The sequence below is a fragment of the Elephas maximus genome, chromosome 22 (assembly GCF_024166365.1).
Source record: "Elephas maximus indicus isolate mEleMax1 chromosome 22, mEleMax1 primary haplotype, whole genome shotgun sequence".
NCBI lineage: Eukaryota > Metazoa > Chordata > Mammalia > Proboscidea > Elephantidae > Elephas > Elephas maximus.
In genome coordinates, this window is record NC_064840.1 from 57173457 (window position 1) to 57189626 (window position 16170).

Here is a 16170-nt window from a genome sequence, read left to right on the forward strand (position 1 = left end):
TTTTTCCATCCTTTGAGTTTTAGTTTGTTTGTGTCTCTAAGTCTAAGGTGTGTCTCTTGTAGGCAGCATATAGACGGATCGTGTTTCTTTATCCAGTCCGAGACTCTCTGTCTCTTTATTGGTGCATTTAGTCCATTTACATTCAGGGTAATTATAGATAAATAAGTGTTTAGTGTTGTCATTTTGATGCCTTTTTATGTGTGTTGTTAACAGTTTCATTTTTCCACATTTTTTTTGTGCTGAGACGTTTTTCTTAGTAAATTGTGAGGTCCTCATTTTCGTAGTGTTTGACTTTATGTTTGTTGAGTCGTTATGTTTTTCTTGGCTTTTATCTTGAGTTATGGAGTTGTTATACCTTTTTGTGGTTACCTTATTATTTACCCCTATTTTTCTAAGTAAAAACCTAACTTGTATTGTTCTATATTGCCTTGCATCCCTCTCCATACGGCAGTTCTATGTCTCCTGTATTTAGTCCCTCTTTTTCATTATTGTGATCTTTTACATATTGACTTCAGTGATTCCCTGTTATGAACATTTTTTTTTAATTAATCTTAATTCGTTTTTGTGATTTCCCTATTTGAGTTGATATCAGGATGTTCTGTTTTGTGACCTTGTGTTGTGCTGGTATCTGATGTTATTGGTTTTCCGACCAAACAATATCCTTTAGTATTTCTTGTAGCTTTGGTTTGGTTTTTGCAAATTCTCTAAACTTGTGTTTATCTGTAAATATCTTAATCTCGCCTTCATATTTCAGAGAGAGTTTTGCTGGATATACGATCCTTGGCTGGCAGTTTTTCTCCTTCGGAGCTCTGTATATGTCATCCCATTCCCTTCTTGCCTGCATGGTTTCTCCTGAGTAGTCTGAATTTATTCTTATTGATTCTCCCTTGAAGGAAACCTTTCTTTTCTCCCTGGCTGCTTTTAAAATTTTCTCTATATCTTTGGTTTTGGCAAGTTTGATGATAATATGTCTTGGTCTTTCTCTTTTTGGATCAATCTTAAATGGGGTTCGATGAGCATCTTGGATAGATATCCTATCGTCTTTCATGATGTCAGGGAAGTTTTGTGTCAGGAGATCTTCAACTATTTTCTCTGTGTTTTCTGACCTTCCTCCCTGTTCTGGGACTCCAATCACACGCAAGTTATCCTTCTTGATAGAGTCCCACATGATTCTTAGGGTTTCTTCAGTTTTTTTAATTCTTTTATCTGATTTTTTTTCAGCTATGTTGGTGTTAATTCCCTGGTCCTCCAGATGTCCCATTCTGCATTCTAATTGCTCGAGTCTGCTCCTCTGACTTCCTATTGCATTGTCTAATTCTGTAATTTTATTGTTAATCTTTTGGATTTCTACATGCTGTCTCTCTATGGATTCTTGAAACTTATTAATTTTTCCACTATGTTCTTGAATAATCTTTTTGAGTTCTTCAACTGTTTTATCAGTGTGTTCCTTGGCTTTTTCTGCAGTTTGCCTTATTTCGTTTCTGATGTCTTGAAGCATTCTGTAAATTGTTTTTTTATATTCTGTATCTGATAATTCCAGAACTGTATCTTCATTTGGGAAAGATTTTGATTCTTTTGTTTGGGGGGTTGTAGAAGCTGTCATGGTCTGTTTCTTTATGTGGTTTGATATGGACTGCTGTCTCCGAGCCATCACTGGGAAACTGGTTTTTCCAGAAAATCCGCTAAAAAAAAAAATGCAGTCAGATCCCTATCAGAACTGCCTTTGGATTATAACCGCCGCCTTGTTCCCTGTAAGGCTGAAAGTCTGAGATTTGGATCATATATGCTTGGCTGTAGCTGGTTCTGTGTTTTTAGTCCATTTAGGGGTGGATTTTTGGTCCCTGGGTTTTTTGTGTTTCCTTCTCTCAGGCCAGAAGAGTGGGTTAGGAAAAGACCAAAAAAAAAAAAAAAAAGGCGGGGGGGGGGAAGCAAAGCCTCTGTGGAGCCGGAGCCATTCTCCCTCTGGCTCAGGAAATTCCAATGTTAATGAAGCCGCCTGGGGAGGGTGGGGGAGGGATCAGAGAGATAGGAGAGTAGCACCTCAGAATATAGCCAGCGTTGCTTGTCTTGCTTGGAATGACTATTTTATCTGAGATTCCCGAGGGGCGTGTCGCCTATGTGTGCTGGCTGTGTGGAGATTGCCCCCAGGGATCTGGCCCACTGAAGCCGCGGTCAGATCCTCCACTGCCAGTCCCACGCCCAGCGTCAAGATTCCCCTGCTGGGACGGTGCACTCCCAACTCCAGAATCAGTCGCTGCCTCCCAGGGACTTCTCATCCGGCCAGCCACGTCGCCGCGCCGCCTCCGCGAATCAGCTGGGCCCCCTCCCGGGGTTAGTTCAGGGGAGTGGAGCAGCTCTCCGTGCTTGCGCCGTGACAGTGCCCAGTCAAATGCCCGGCGGCAAGATTCCCCAGCTGGGACGCTGCCCTCCCAGCTCCAAAATCAGTCGCTGCCTTCCGGGGACTTCTCGTCCCGCCCGCCGCATCGTCTCACCGCCCTTGTGGACTGGCTGGGCCCCCTCCCGGGGTGAGTTCAGGGGGGTAGGGCTGGGCCCCTTGTTTGCACCGTCAGCTCCCCTGGGCCCTGCCCTAAATCAGGCGGCAAGGTTACCTGACTGGGACGCTGGCTCCAGGCTCCGAAAACAATCGCTGCTTCCCCATATTTGTTCGTTTTCTGTCTCTAAATCTGTGTTTGTTTTTCAGGGTTCGTAGATTGTTATGTATGTGATCGATTCACTTGTTTTTCCAAGTCTTTGTTGCAAGAGGGATCCGAGGTAGCATCTACCTAGTCCGCCATCTTCGAGTTTGCTCTAGGCTCTAACTCTTGATCAACAAACAGTACATATTTACTTGTCAGCATCCTCTATAATTTTATATTAAGAACCTCTTTTAAACTGGTACCATGGTTAATAATTCAGAAAATAAATTAAAATGTTGAATCAAATAATAACCAAGTTGTCGGGCCATGCCCGCAGCTCTCTCTTTGGCATTTCAATTATGTATGGTGTTATAAGAGTTTTTTATTTCCATAAATCGTTGTTAGTATGTATAAAACAAGACCATTTTTATAAAACAGCCATTTGCTAAATCCTTTCTTACAGTCTATTCTAAGTCTTCCAAGTTAAGACATTTAAGAAAGGTAAACTAATGTTACAATTTGAATTAATCTAGCTTCAATGATTCACCCTTTCTCCCAGAAATTAGTGTGCTAAAAATGGTATGTTTTCAAAGAAACATCATGGTTAACTATATTCCTCCAACTGTCTTTGATGGATATTTGTCAACAAGAAAAATTTCTACTCAAAAACACCGTTTTCAATTTCCGGAAGTGCAGGAGTTAAAGAGTGTTTAATGCTATTTCTAGAACAAGATAGGCCAATTTAAGATCAATAAATGTCTGCTGTGGTTAACTTTATCAGCTGCCATAAAACATGGACTGGGTAGGAGCGGAAATCGACTCCACAGTAATGGGTTTGGATTTTTTTGGTTTGGAATTAATTGCTGTGTTCAAAACCCATCTCTGGAAAACAAGAACATGAAAACAAATTCTGACTCACAGGTAGTTGACTTTTCACTGAGATATTAAGACTTCCCTGATCCTGAAATTGGAATAAAAAGCAGCTGAGTCTTTGTGTGACTTTTACCCCGCATAAGCACAGTGCCTGGCCCACAGTAGTGGCTCAATGATCATACATTAAAAGTGTAAACAACCAAAATGGCATCAAGGTTCAGTAGTCTACAATATATACTTAGGAATAAGAAGTATTCACAGACAGTTTACTTTGGGCAATAGATCAAGTTGCAAAGCAAAGTTACAGATGAGGATTTTTATAAATTATGCCATTTCAAAATACACTGACTTGTTATATGGGTTGCTATCGTATTACCTTGCATTATTGCACCCTAGAAAGGGGATTTTTTTTTTGTTAATAGGTCTTTTAGAAGGTAAATAATTTCGCAGTTTATCTATTTTATAACTGCAATGATACTGGATTTATTTTTGTTGGTATTGGCTTATTCTTTTTTAAAGTAGAACATACAGATATTTCAAATTCATTTTGGAAGTACCTTGTTGTTAGGTGCTATCAAGGGGATTCTGACTCATAGTGACCCCATGTGACAGAGCAGAACTGCCCCATAGGGTTCCCTAAGCTGATGTCCCTACCAGAGCAGACTGCCAGATCTTTCTCCCATGGAGCCACTGTATGGGTTCAGACCACCAACATTTCAGTTAGCAGCCAAGCATTTAACTGTCGTGCCACCAGGGCTCCTTTCTGGAAGTATAAAAGGAACAACATATAAATAACTGAAAAGTGGATTACCTGTACTCTCAAATGATTGTACTACTTGATCACCCCTTTCTACTGATACAGGGAGCCCTGGTAGTGCAGTGGTTAAAGCGCTCAGCTGCGAGCCAAAAAGTCAGCAGTATGGACCCACCAGCCGCTCCACGGGAGAGAGATGTGACAGTCTGCTTCTGTAAAGATTACAGCCTTGGGAAGCCTATGGGGCAGTTCTACTCCATCCTATAGGGTTGCTATGAGTTGGAATCAACTCGACAGCAGCAGGGGTTTGGGTTTCTATGATATGTTGGAGGATGGTATAGTAGTGAAAGAAGATTTCTGAGGATTAATAATGATTTTGATAAAGTGTGGACTGTTTAGGCGGGAGTGGTGAGAACAGAATATAAAACTAACAAAATCCATTGTTTTTTTTTTCTTCTGTTTTCCACAACAGCGCTTTATACAGAAGGTATCTAGTAAATTAGAGTTAAATAACAATAAATTCCTATTTGTATTTTCTAAATACATTAGTTTATAAAGCACTCTTGTCAATTTGGGTCAGGCTCCTTGGAGTATGTCACCATTACAAGATCGCATTCAAGGCCAAGCTCTACCAATCATTAATGTGAAAGTCTATTTGAGTGTAAAAGAGATTCCATTATTTCCTACCTCAAAAACCTATACTTTCCATTAGTAAGAAGAAATCAATTCCATGTCCAAGACAACTACCAAATCAAACTCCACTGTCCCAAACTTTCTAAGTTAGGAGACGGCGGCTGTGTGACACATGAAGTTCTATGACAATGTGGATTATCACTAACCTCACCATTCCTGAGACAGAATTTCAACCAAAGGTAACAGAGCCAATGAGTAAGGCACTCAGTGTGCTGAGGGGTCTACTGTCCTTCTGCTGATGGTGCTAAACTAGGCATGAGTTTTCCATATGCCTGGAATACACCAGCACACACACTGACCTTTTACTAGCGAGACTAGCAGAGGTAAGGATTCTACATCTTGCTTCTGCTCATGAGAGCAAGGAGTGAGCTTTAATTGTTATTACTAATACTGTATTTTTTGTAAATAATGTGCCCATGTAAATAATCCACCCACGTATATAACGCGAAGCATAGCTCACTTATGAAAATAGTGGCGGGGGGGTTGTAGTTGGCAAAAAAATGTATAACACGTGCATTATCTGCATAAAAATACAGTAACCATCTTTTTGTTTGTCTGTTTTCAAGCACCTGGAAGTAGCCAGGGAGGAACCTCTGTTGCCATCCCTGGGCACGGCAAAACGAAGAACAGTTTCTCTCCAGCATTCCAGAATCCAATCACTTTATTTCTCAAGCCCAGGAGTGCACACCCAAACCATGGAAGGGGACTGAATTCACATTAAGAAATCTACCCAGCCAGCTCCACAGGATACCAGGGAGCCAGGCCTGTCGGTCCATCCTCCATGTAACCCCAGGTATTCTGCACTCTGAACTGCTCAGGACCAGGCTAGCCCCAGACCAGAAGAGCTGTAGTAGAGCCAAATGCAGTGTGGCTACTCCTCTGTATCTCACTTTCAATTCAGTATCAAGCTTCTGAATCAGAAATGGAAGATTCCATAGTAGCAGCCTCTTCCCCACAGTCTGAAAGCTATACGTTGTACTGAGAGAGAAGAATTAGGAAGCACTATTCCCTTCCACAATGAGCCCCGGTGGTACAGTTGTTAAGCTTTCGGCTGCTAAGCAAAAGGTCGGCAGTTCGAATCTACTGTGGCAGTCTGTGTCCATAAAGATTTACAGCCTTGGAAACCCTATGGGGCAGTTCTACTCTGTCCTATACGTTCACTATAGGGTCGCTAAGAGTCAGAATCAACTCAATGGCAATGAGTTTAGTCTGGGTTATTCCCTTCCACTATTACTCTTGGCTGAGCATCAGAGAGGTCACAGCAACATGTGAGGAAGAAGAAAATACAGGCTCTCGTTGTCAGCAATATGGCAGACTAGAGGGCTGGAGAAAAACTATACAACGCCTCAACTTACTGAACTCGAACATACATACACACATTGTTGACTTGTTCTTTATTAAAGTAGAATGTTTGGGTATCTCAAATTCATTTTGGAAGTGTAAAAAAAATTAAAAAGCTTCAAAACTTGTGCTTATGAATCCAAACTGGTAAGAGAGATCAGGTTTGCCCTTGGGGCATCTGCCAATCCCTGGAGACCTAAAAATTAATTTTAGTGGGCCATGTGTAGGGGACAGGAGATTGCATGGAGTATGTGTTCAAACCAGAGGGTGTACTGGAGATCTTATGCATAGAACTGGGACCCCAAAATGCAACAGCATCAGGAGGTAAACTAGAAAAACTTGACCCCAAAAAAGAAAGTGGGAACACTTGCCTACCTCAGCCGTGGCTCTGGAATAAAGGGGGGAAAGGGCTCCCCTAAAAATGCCTAACTACAAGTCCTCCTTCACAAAGGTTTAGAGTTGAAATTGATACTATATGACCCCAGTATATTCCGTGCTAAAGATTTCATTTAACAAAAGTGCTAGAATGGTAATACTCCCAGATAGCTCCCAGAAATAAATGTAAATCCCTTTTGGATGAACACATTTTAAATACAGGCCTCAAGGACTTCCCAAAGACAATGTTCCAATGACCAGGAGCTCAAATCAAAACATCACAAAACTCATGGGGGAAAAAGCTGTCATGAACAAGAAACGGAAAAAAACAAGCTGTGAAATCATTTGCCCCAAAATTGCAAATGCTGGAATCACCAAATAAAGAGTATAAACATGTTTTGTATTTCTAGAGACACAAAGAAATACGACAAAAGAAAGGGAGACTATCAAAAATTATCAGATAGACTTGGGAAAGAACCAAATAAAATTTTAGATATTAAAAAGAGAGCAAAAAACACCTGACTCTGACATAACACCTTCTTGCTCATGGCAGTTTACTAAGTAAAAACTTGTTAAATGAGAAAATAGTTCCAATAATCTTAATGGAAAGAAAATTATGATACATTCCATCTCAACCCAAGACACCCAAACAATTTTCACAGATAGAAGAATATATTACTTGAATAATGAAAATACCTAATAACAATTTGAAAGTGAAGAAATACAGATCAGTACATAAAATGTAGTATAACGGAGGTTTATATTGGACTAATTTTTTCTCTTTGTTATACTATTTTCTTCATCAGTCTTCAATCTTTTGGGGTCTTATTGGTATTCTGCATTCAATAAACATGTAAAAGTAAAGTTGTAACACAAGAAAACACCTTTAAGGCAAAATAAAAATGCTTCAAAACCTGTGCAAATAGTGCATGCCCACAACAGGCTGAAGAGTTGTTGACTATGCTCATTTCTTCTCTCTATCATTTGCATAGGAAATGTTTTGGTTCAACCAAACATGGAGGGTGTCTAATAAAGTTTTATTAGAACTCAGCTATGTTAATTCATTTCCATAATGCCTGTGGCCACTTTTCCACTACCACAGACTTGAGTAGTTGCGACAGAAACTGTATGGCCAGCAAAGCTTAATATATTTCATAGCTGGCCTTTTACAGAAAAAGTTCCTATAAGATAGTCTCTGACTAGAAACTATTGTGTTAAGTGAATTGGTGATTATGTATTTTCCTGAAAGCCTCATGCCAAAATTTTGTTTCCTATAGGGTTTTATTTAGTGTGTGGTCGGAGCTGAAAAAGTCCTTGCCCCAAAAAGAAGGCATCATTGTCCTAAAAGTGATATAACTTTCCAAAAAGACATTGCAACAAAAAAGTTATTAAGTGTATGGTTCTTATGTGCAATAAATCTGTAAATTGAAATTACAAACTTAATATATGGTCTAAAAACCATGTTAGACACGGCTAAAAAGGGAATTAATAAAATATAAGATAGAACTCAAGAAGTTACCCAGAAAACAGCACAGAGAGGGAAAAAAGAATACAAAGAATGAAACAGATTAAGAAACAGAGAGGAAATCTACAATATATTTGATTGAAGTTTCAGAAGGAGAGATTAGAGAGAATGGGAAAAGAGGTAACCTTCAGAAAAAATAACAGCAGAGAATTTTCCAAGGCTGGTGAAAGACAGTTATCCTCAGATTCAGGAAGCCCACAATACACTAAACAAGCTTAGTCAAAAAAATATAAAAAAGGACAGAATGAAGAGAAAGATATGTAAAGCAGTGAAGAGAAAGGGCATATTTCCACAAGCAAAGACAGAATAATAGCTGACTTCTCAAAAACCAGTGTAATACTGTGTCTACAGTACTGAAGGCAATAACATTCAACCTAGGAGTCTACACCCAATGATACTATCTTTCCAAAAATGAAAATAAGAAAAAGTCACTGTCAGGTAAACAAAACTAGCAGAGTTTACTTCCACCAGTAAACTATAAGAACTGGTAAACATGCATTTTAGTAAGTATATACATCCCAGAAGGAAGGTCCAAAAATGCAAGAAAAGAACAGTGAATTTAAAAAAAAAAGATAAATACGGCAACATCCAGTGTCTAATAAAACAATAATAATAATATTTAATTTTTCGATTTACAAAGTATAAGATAAAACAAAAATATTAATCAGAAGAAGACTGGATAAAAATATTAACAACTAATTTTATAATTTGTTAAGTTAAATATATAATTAAAAATAACCAAGAGAACAACTGAAAAAAAAATAGAATATATAACTTGCAAACTAATAGAAGAAAAAAAATTGGAAAGAGAAAAAGTAATTCAAAAGAAGGAAAGAAAGGCGAGAAAAAGAAACATAAAGAAGTAAGACAAGACTAGAAATGTATCAGTAATCACAACACATTTACATGGACTAAGGTTCTAATTTAAAGACTGAGCTTGTCAGAATAGATACTTTTATATCTAGCTGTATACTATTTTTTTATTAACATAAAAGAATATACAAAATAAAAGGACAAGAAAGGTATAAAATTAAAGGCTAGAAAATATATACTGAGCAAATACTGAGAAAAAGAAAATCATTTTAGCATTATTAATATCAGACAAGCTAACCTCTTAGACAAAAAGCATTACTAAAGATAGAGGGTCATTATATAATGATCAGAGTCCCTAGGTGGCGCAAAAGGTTAAGTGCTCAACTACAATCAAAAGTTGCTGGTTCAAATTCACACAGAGGCACCATGGAAGAAAGGCCTGGCATTCTGCTCCTGAAAGATCACAGTCATTGAAAACCCTATGGAAAGCAGCTCTAATCTGGCACACACGGGGTTATCTACTCAGTGACAAGTGGTTATATAATGATTAAAGGGTTTAACTCACCAGGAAAATGTAGCCATTCTAAACTTATGTCTCTAACGCCACAGCTTCAAAATATATAAAGCAAATGCTTACACAGCTACAAGGAGAAATCACCAAATCCACCATTATAATGAGATATTTTAACAAATGTCTCTGACTAGTTGATAAATCAAGCAGACCAATTATGATATAGAAACCAAAAAATTTTAAAAACCCAATTATCGAGCTTAATCTAATAGGCATATACAGAACTCTGCATCCAAAACTGAAAAAATATACAGTAAGTGCCCGGGTTGTGAACGTCCAACATACTGATAGCTTGTACTTGCCCTCTAATGTTTTGTAAATGTGCCCTCACTTTGAAATGACTAAACCAATCCCTACTCGCAACAAATTCTTCGTCACAGTCACCTTCACTTTCTGCATGTATAGCTTTTAAGTCATTGAAAAGGCTTACAGCCTTTTCTGCACTAAAAAACCAAAACCAAACCCATTGCTGCAGAGTCGAATCCAATTCATAGCGACCCATAGGGTTCGCAAGGAGCGGCTCGTGGATTTTAACTGCCAACTTTTTTGGTTAGCAGCCGAACTCTTAACCACTGCACCACCAGGGAATGGACATGGAAACACAGGGTGGAGAGAAGAAGCGTGCTGTCTCATTAGGGGGAGAGCAGCTAGAAGTACACAGCAAGGTGTGTATAAGTTTTTGTATGAGAGACTGACTTGACTTGTAAACTTTCACTTAAAGCACAATAAAAAAAATTCAAAAAACATTAAAGACAAATACAATGAAAACAAAAAAAAAATGGATAGTATTGCCACAAGGATGGATTTACTGAACAATACAACTAATTACAAAGCCTGGAAACAGACCTACACATATGTGGAAACCTAATATATGACTGAGGAAGTCAGTGGAGAAAAGATGATGCTGGTACAAATGGCTGCCCATATGGGAAAAAAGAAAACAAAATGGATCTCTGTCTCACAACATATACAAAAATCAGTGCAAAATGGGTTATGGTCTTGAGCATGAAAGTCAAAACTTTGAAACATTCAGAATAAAACAAAGACTCTTTTATGATATCAGGGTACAGGAGGATTTCTTAAGACAGAAAAATTGTAAACCCGAAAGAATTTCTACACATTAAAATTAAGAACCTGTATTAATCAAATATATCACAAAAAGATTGAAAAGATAAGCTACGAACTGAGTAAAATATTTACAGTGCATATAACCCATCAAGGATTATTATCCATAATATTTTTAAAAAATTATGAATCAAGATAAAGATAAATAACTCAACTTTTTGAATGAGCAAAAGACATGAGGTATTCACAAAAATGGAACTAGGAATACCCAAGTTCAAAGGACACCATATCTCTTTAGTAATCAGAGGCTGTTGGCTTCCTCCCAATATCCACTATCCCCTTCCGCTTCACAAAAAGAATCCCAGCTTTAAGCTGAACCCATTTCTACCCAACAATAAGTCTGTATTTCCTAGCTTCTCTAGGAGGTAGGTAGATATGACCACGTGACTGAACTCTGTCCAATGGGATATAAGCAAACATGTTGGGTGGTATATCCTGAAAGTACCCTTAAGGTAGATTCTTCTTCTGTCCTTCCTTTCCTCCTGCTGCCTGGAACATGATGTGATGGCTGGAGCTACAGCAGTTATATCTGACCATGAGCAAAGAGGACCACATTCAAGGGATATAGAAACAGAGGACTAGGAGGCTTTCCTTCTGATAATTTTGTGGAGCCACTGTTCCATCCCTGAATTGCCTACTTCCTGACTGACTCCATGTAAGAGAGAAATCAACTTTTATTTGGTGTCACCCTTCATTTGTATACAAGCAAACTTAATCCTAACTAGTGCACATGGCTTCCCACTCCCTGAACGAGCAGATACTTAAACCAGACTCTCTCTTGTGGGTACTTTTGTGGGTTCTTCATGGGTTCCCCAGGTAAGCACCTCTGCCTAAAATTTCTATGATAGTCCTCTGTCTGCCGCTTTTCACCCCAGTCCCTGAAATTCACTCCACAAGCCCTCTGCTGGGTTTGCCTCTTGGGCAGAAGTCAAACTGTTCAGGCTGACTCCCCATGCCCACATGGGCCACATCCGGTCCCTGGGAAGCACACACACGACCTTTGCTCCAACCAAATCTGGGGAGGCAGCCCTATCCCAACAGAGCGACTGCTCTCCTTCACTCCACCACCAAAACGTCTCACCAGACAGCAGTCCTCCCCGCTCCAGGGGATGGACACAAGGACAGCTCTCCAGGTGGCTCACCGAAGCCCTCTCTCCAGGCTTAGAGTGAGGGGGTAGCACGCCCACCCCTCTCTTCCTTTAGGAAGAGGGAATGATAACAAACTCACAGCAGAGGCTTCTTCAAATAAATCCCCTTACAAATCCTGAATCAAGGCTTTTGATGCCCTCAGAGTGAAGGAGGATTTTCAAGAGCTGTGCACCCGTTGTTCAGTATTTCCTTTGAAAATCTGGTATTTTGGTCTTTCTCACAACTTATTTCCGTAAACTGCTATCTAGTATATCTTGAGGCATTGAGTCAAAATTTCGAATTCAACAGCCTGTCATAACAAAAGAATTTATTTAAGAATGCACATTTGTGCTAAACTCTAAACAAAAGCAAGGAAATGATTAATACAATATTTGGAAGAGCAGTTACCCCTCGGGGGACGGGTAACAGGGAGAGGAAGGAAATGTGACCAGCAGAAAACACACGTGAGAGGCTTCAAAGGCAATATTCTAGATCCTTATCTGGATGGGGATCCAGTTTTTTTATTAGTGGAAACATAGATACATGTTACATACACACACATACACATATATGTATCCATAATTTACAAATTTAAAAATAAATAAAAGGAGAGACACAAAATAATACCTAAACTCCACAGCAAAACAATTTGGAAATAAGCTTGCACTCTGTTTTTTTTTTTTTCTGATTTAGGCTATGAACTCAACACAAAATGGAGGAAGGTGGTCAAAAAATAACTTTTAGAAAGAGGTGAAAATATTTCCTCAAAGGATTAGAGTGTTGTTCTTAGGGTCTTCTGCAGTGGTGGTTAGTTCGTTGGCACAGAGAATACCCTCAACACATCTAATCGACTTAATGGTCTGGACCAACAACTTAGAGAAAAACATTAGAGATTTGATCCTTGGTACCCTCTGAGCCATCTGTTGTAGGACAAGTAGGCCCTCAGAACAGAAAAGGAGTCTTGGCCGAAAGACTCAAGTGAGCTGGTCTCACTGGCCAGGCTCTTCCTTGCCTCTCCCAAGGCTATCTGAGCTGTAGAGATGCTTTGTAAGGTCTTCTGAACTTTTTGCATCAATTGTGTACTTCCCAAAGCAACTTTCTGATTATGATCTAGTTTCCTGTGGAGCTTGTCTGGGGGGGGGGGGGCGGCGGTGATCCTGCAGATTTTACTGTTGTTGTTGTTGTTACTAAGACAATGTGAGCTTTATTACAATGAATAATGAAGATAACTAAGTAATATTTCTTATGTGCTTATCCTACCTGATCCTCACAATAATTTTAATCCTGTTGAGAGGCAGCATAGGGAAGCCATAAAGAGCGAAAGGCTACTGAGGCCAAATCTTGGCTCTAACCCTTAATAGCTGTGTAACCTTGAGCGATGCATTAAATCTCTTTGGGCCTCAGTTTCCTTACCTGTAAAATGGGGATAACAGTAGTACCTACTTCATGGTGTTGCTCTGAGGATTAAATGAGTTAATAAAACTAAAGCACTGAGAATAGAACTTGGTCCACAGTAAGCACAATACAAATGTTTGTTATTATTCCCATTTTACAGACAAAAAAAACTAAGGCTCAGAGTGGTACAGTAACTTGCCTAAGTTCTGTAGCTAGTAAATGGCAGCTAGTCTAACCCAGACCTGTTAGATATCAGACCTCACATACTTAAGCACCGTGCGGTACAAGCTGAGTATTCCAGTTACCATGACAGTCATCTGTCAAGGTCATTTCACCCTTGTGCCTCCTCAACCTTGGTGGTTTCTTGCTCTGATGACTTATTCAGGGCCTGGTCATCACCCTTACAGGCTGAAAAAGGCAAGATTCTGGGCCTTCAAAACAGAGAACGGGACCCTCCAGCCACGCCCTGATCTGGCCCAGCCACGGCCACTCTTCTCCTGGATTATCAGTCCCAGGACAGCTGTCTACTGTCCTGACTCCCTACTGAGCTCTGACATTCTCAAAGGCAGATATTGAGACTCTCCATCACTGGGTTCTCAGTGCCTAACAATCCGCCAATTAACAAATGTAAAATGTAAATTCCTTCAGCGACCCCCGACAGAATCTGATTATACCAACCCTAATCCTCCCCTTCCACGCAGGACACCCAAATCTGATTCCTGGACAATGCACCCCTGTGCAGACACCACTCATCTGTCAGTGGAGGCTTGCACGTTGCTATGATGGTGAACAGGTTTCAGTCGAGCTTCAAACTAAGATGGACTAGGAAGAAAGGGCTGCCATCTACTTCTGAAAATCAGCCAATGAAAACCCTATGGATCACAACGGTGTGATCCCAAACCAATCATGGGGATGACCCAGCACCATTTTGGTCCTTTGTGCCTAGGGTCTCCACGAGTCAGAACTGACTCAATGGCAGCTAACAGTAACAACCACAGTGTCTTCTTCAGCTGTCCAAAAGACAGCAGCCTTTCCTTCAAAACCTTTCTAACCTATCCAGGCCAAGATACTGTACTTGTGAAGGGCCAAAGAAATGGGAAATGGTCCAAAACATCATCATCCGCCAAGGGTCCTCATTGTGCTGAAGAAAAAGGTAGCAGAGTGGAGAGGAACAAGCAGGGTTCCAGTTCCATTTCTGCCACCAGCATCCACGTGAACTTGGGCAAGCCACTTTACCTGTCTGAGCCTCAGTTTCCCCACTTGTGAAGCAAGTGTGAAGTAAGAAAACTGGCCCAGGTGACATATAAATTCCCTTCTGTTCTTTGGTCTTTATGCCTACATTTTAATTCACAATTGAATCTCATCTTTATTTGGTCACATTCAAAAACTACTCAAAACAAATTCTCACGTTAAGGAGACAAGACATACGGCTTTCCATAATGCATCCCTAAGTGGAAATCTGGTGCTTTCTGCAACTGCAAAAGGGTAAAGGCACTTACGAAAACCCAAACGTGAGCTGCTGGAACCAGGAGAAGGAAAAACCTGGTAACCATACATTTCACGAAACTTAGGACTTAAAAGCTTTTCTCTCTAAGAATAATAAGTAATCAACTGGCCCGTTCCTAACCTAGAGCTTGCCAATCAGCCCTAGATTATGTGTGTGTATGTGCATACATGCTTGCTCATGGTAGACTGCAGGCGGTTTTTTTAGAAGCAAGGATGAAAGACTGCCTCTCATATGCTTTGAACATGTTATCAGGAGGGATCAGTCCCTGGAGAAGGATATCGTGCTTGGTAAAGCAGAGGGTCAGTGAAATAGAGAAGACCCTCAACAAGATGGATTGACTCAGTGGCTGCAACAACCAGCTCAAGCCTAAAAATGATTGCGAGGATGGTGCAGGAGCAGGCAGTGTTTCATTCTGTTGTCCACAGGGTCGCCATGAGTCAGAACCAACTTGATGGCACCTAACAACAACAACAACAAATAATAATAAATGAAAAAGTACTGTGAACACCTAGAAGAAAAATAAAGGCAACATTCATTACAATGGCTATCTCAAAATGTGATCAAAGATACTAGAGTGATTCATAATCCTATTTTTAGCCCCAAATGGATAAAATACCAGTCTTGGTGGAAGTGTGCCAGAATGTTCCTTAGAAGCAAAGATGGCTAGACTTCATCTTGATTACTTTGGACATGTCATCAGGAAAAGACCAATTGCTACAAAAGAACATCATATTTCGTAAAGTAGAGGGTTAGTGAAAAAAAGGGAAACAATCAGTGAGATGGATTGATACAAGACAGCCGCAACAATGGGCTCAAACATGCAAATGATCATGAAGACGACACAGGACGGGGCAACCTTTCGCTCTGTTACACGTAAGGTCGTTGTGAGTCGGAGCTGACTGGAGGGGCAACTAACAACAGCTGATACAAAATACTTGCTATGAAATCAATGATGCAAATAAATTCTGAATTGCACTGCCTAGAGAAATAAGTTGAAAAAGTAAATGGATCACATGGACTTTCAGATGCTAATGGTTGCTATCGAAAAATAGTCTTTTTGTCAGCAGCATGTATAAAATGTAACCACTTGTGATTGGTTTTTTCACCTTCCAAACACCAAGATTTGTACTTGAATTTTTTTCCTTTCAAGCTCTTTGAAGATGCCGTAATTTAGTAACATTAATTTCATCAAATAACTCAGTATATATCTGTACAGGAGTCTGAATCATGGAAAATGCAAACTATAGATAACAGGTTTCTCCACATGGCCCATTTTTAAAAGATTTCATAATCTTCGTAGTATGATTCCTCTTAACAGCCCGGCAGTGCTGACCACTTCATCAAACTTTCAGGTACTCTAGTTGGTACACTGGCGCTCTGACAGGAGAAAGACGAAAAGACAAATGAGCCGGGAAGCTGAGGTGTGTCACAGGT

At 39.9% G+C, this 16170-nt stretch overlaps 1 protein-coding gene across 7 annotated transcripts in view; it reads right to left on the reverse strand.

Moving 5' to 3' along the window:
- CSGALNACT1 (chondroitin sulfate N-acetylgalactosaminyltransferase 1) overlaps positions 1-16170 on the reverse strand; it is a 394288-nt gene that overhangs the window by 364635 nt on the left and 13483 nt on the right. The window contains exon 1 of one of the 7 annotated variants that reach the window (XM_049866771.1): positions 11935-15795. The exons of the other annotated variants lie outside the window; for them this stretch is intronic. The gene's annotated coding sequence lies outside the window, so the exon portion shown is untranslated. Of the gene's footprint in view, positions 1-11934; positions 15796-16170 lie in introns of those variants that run through there. 7 annotated transcript variants of the gene reach the window in all.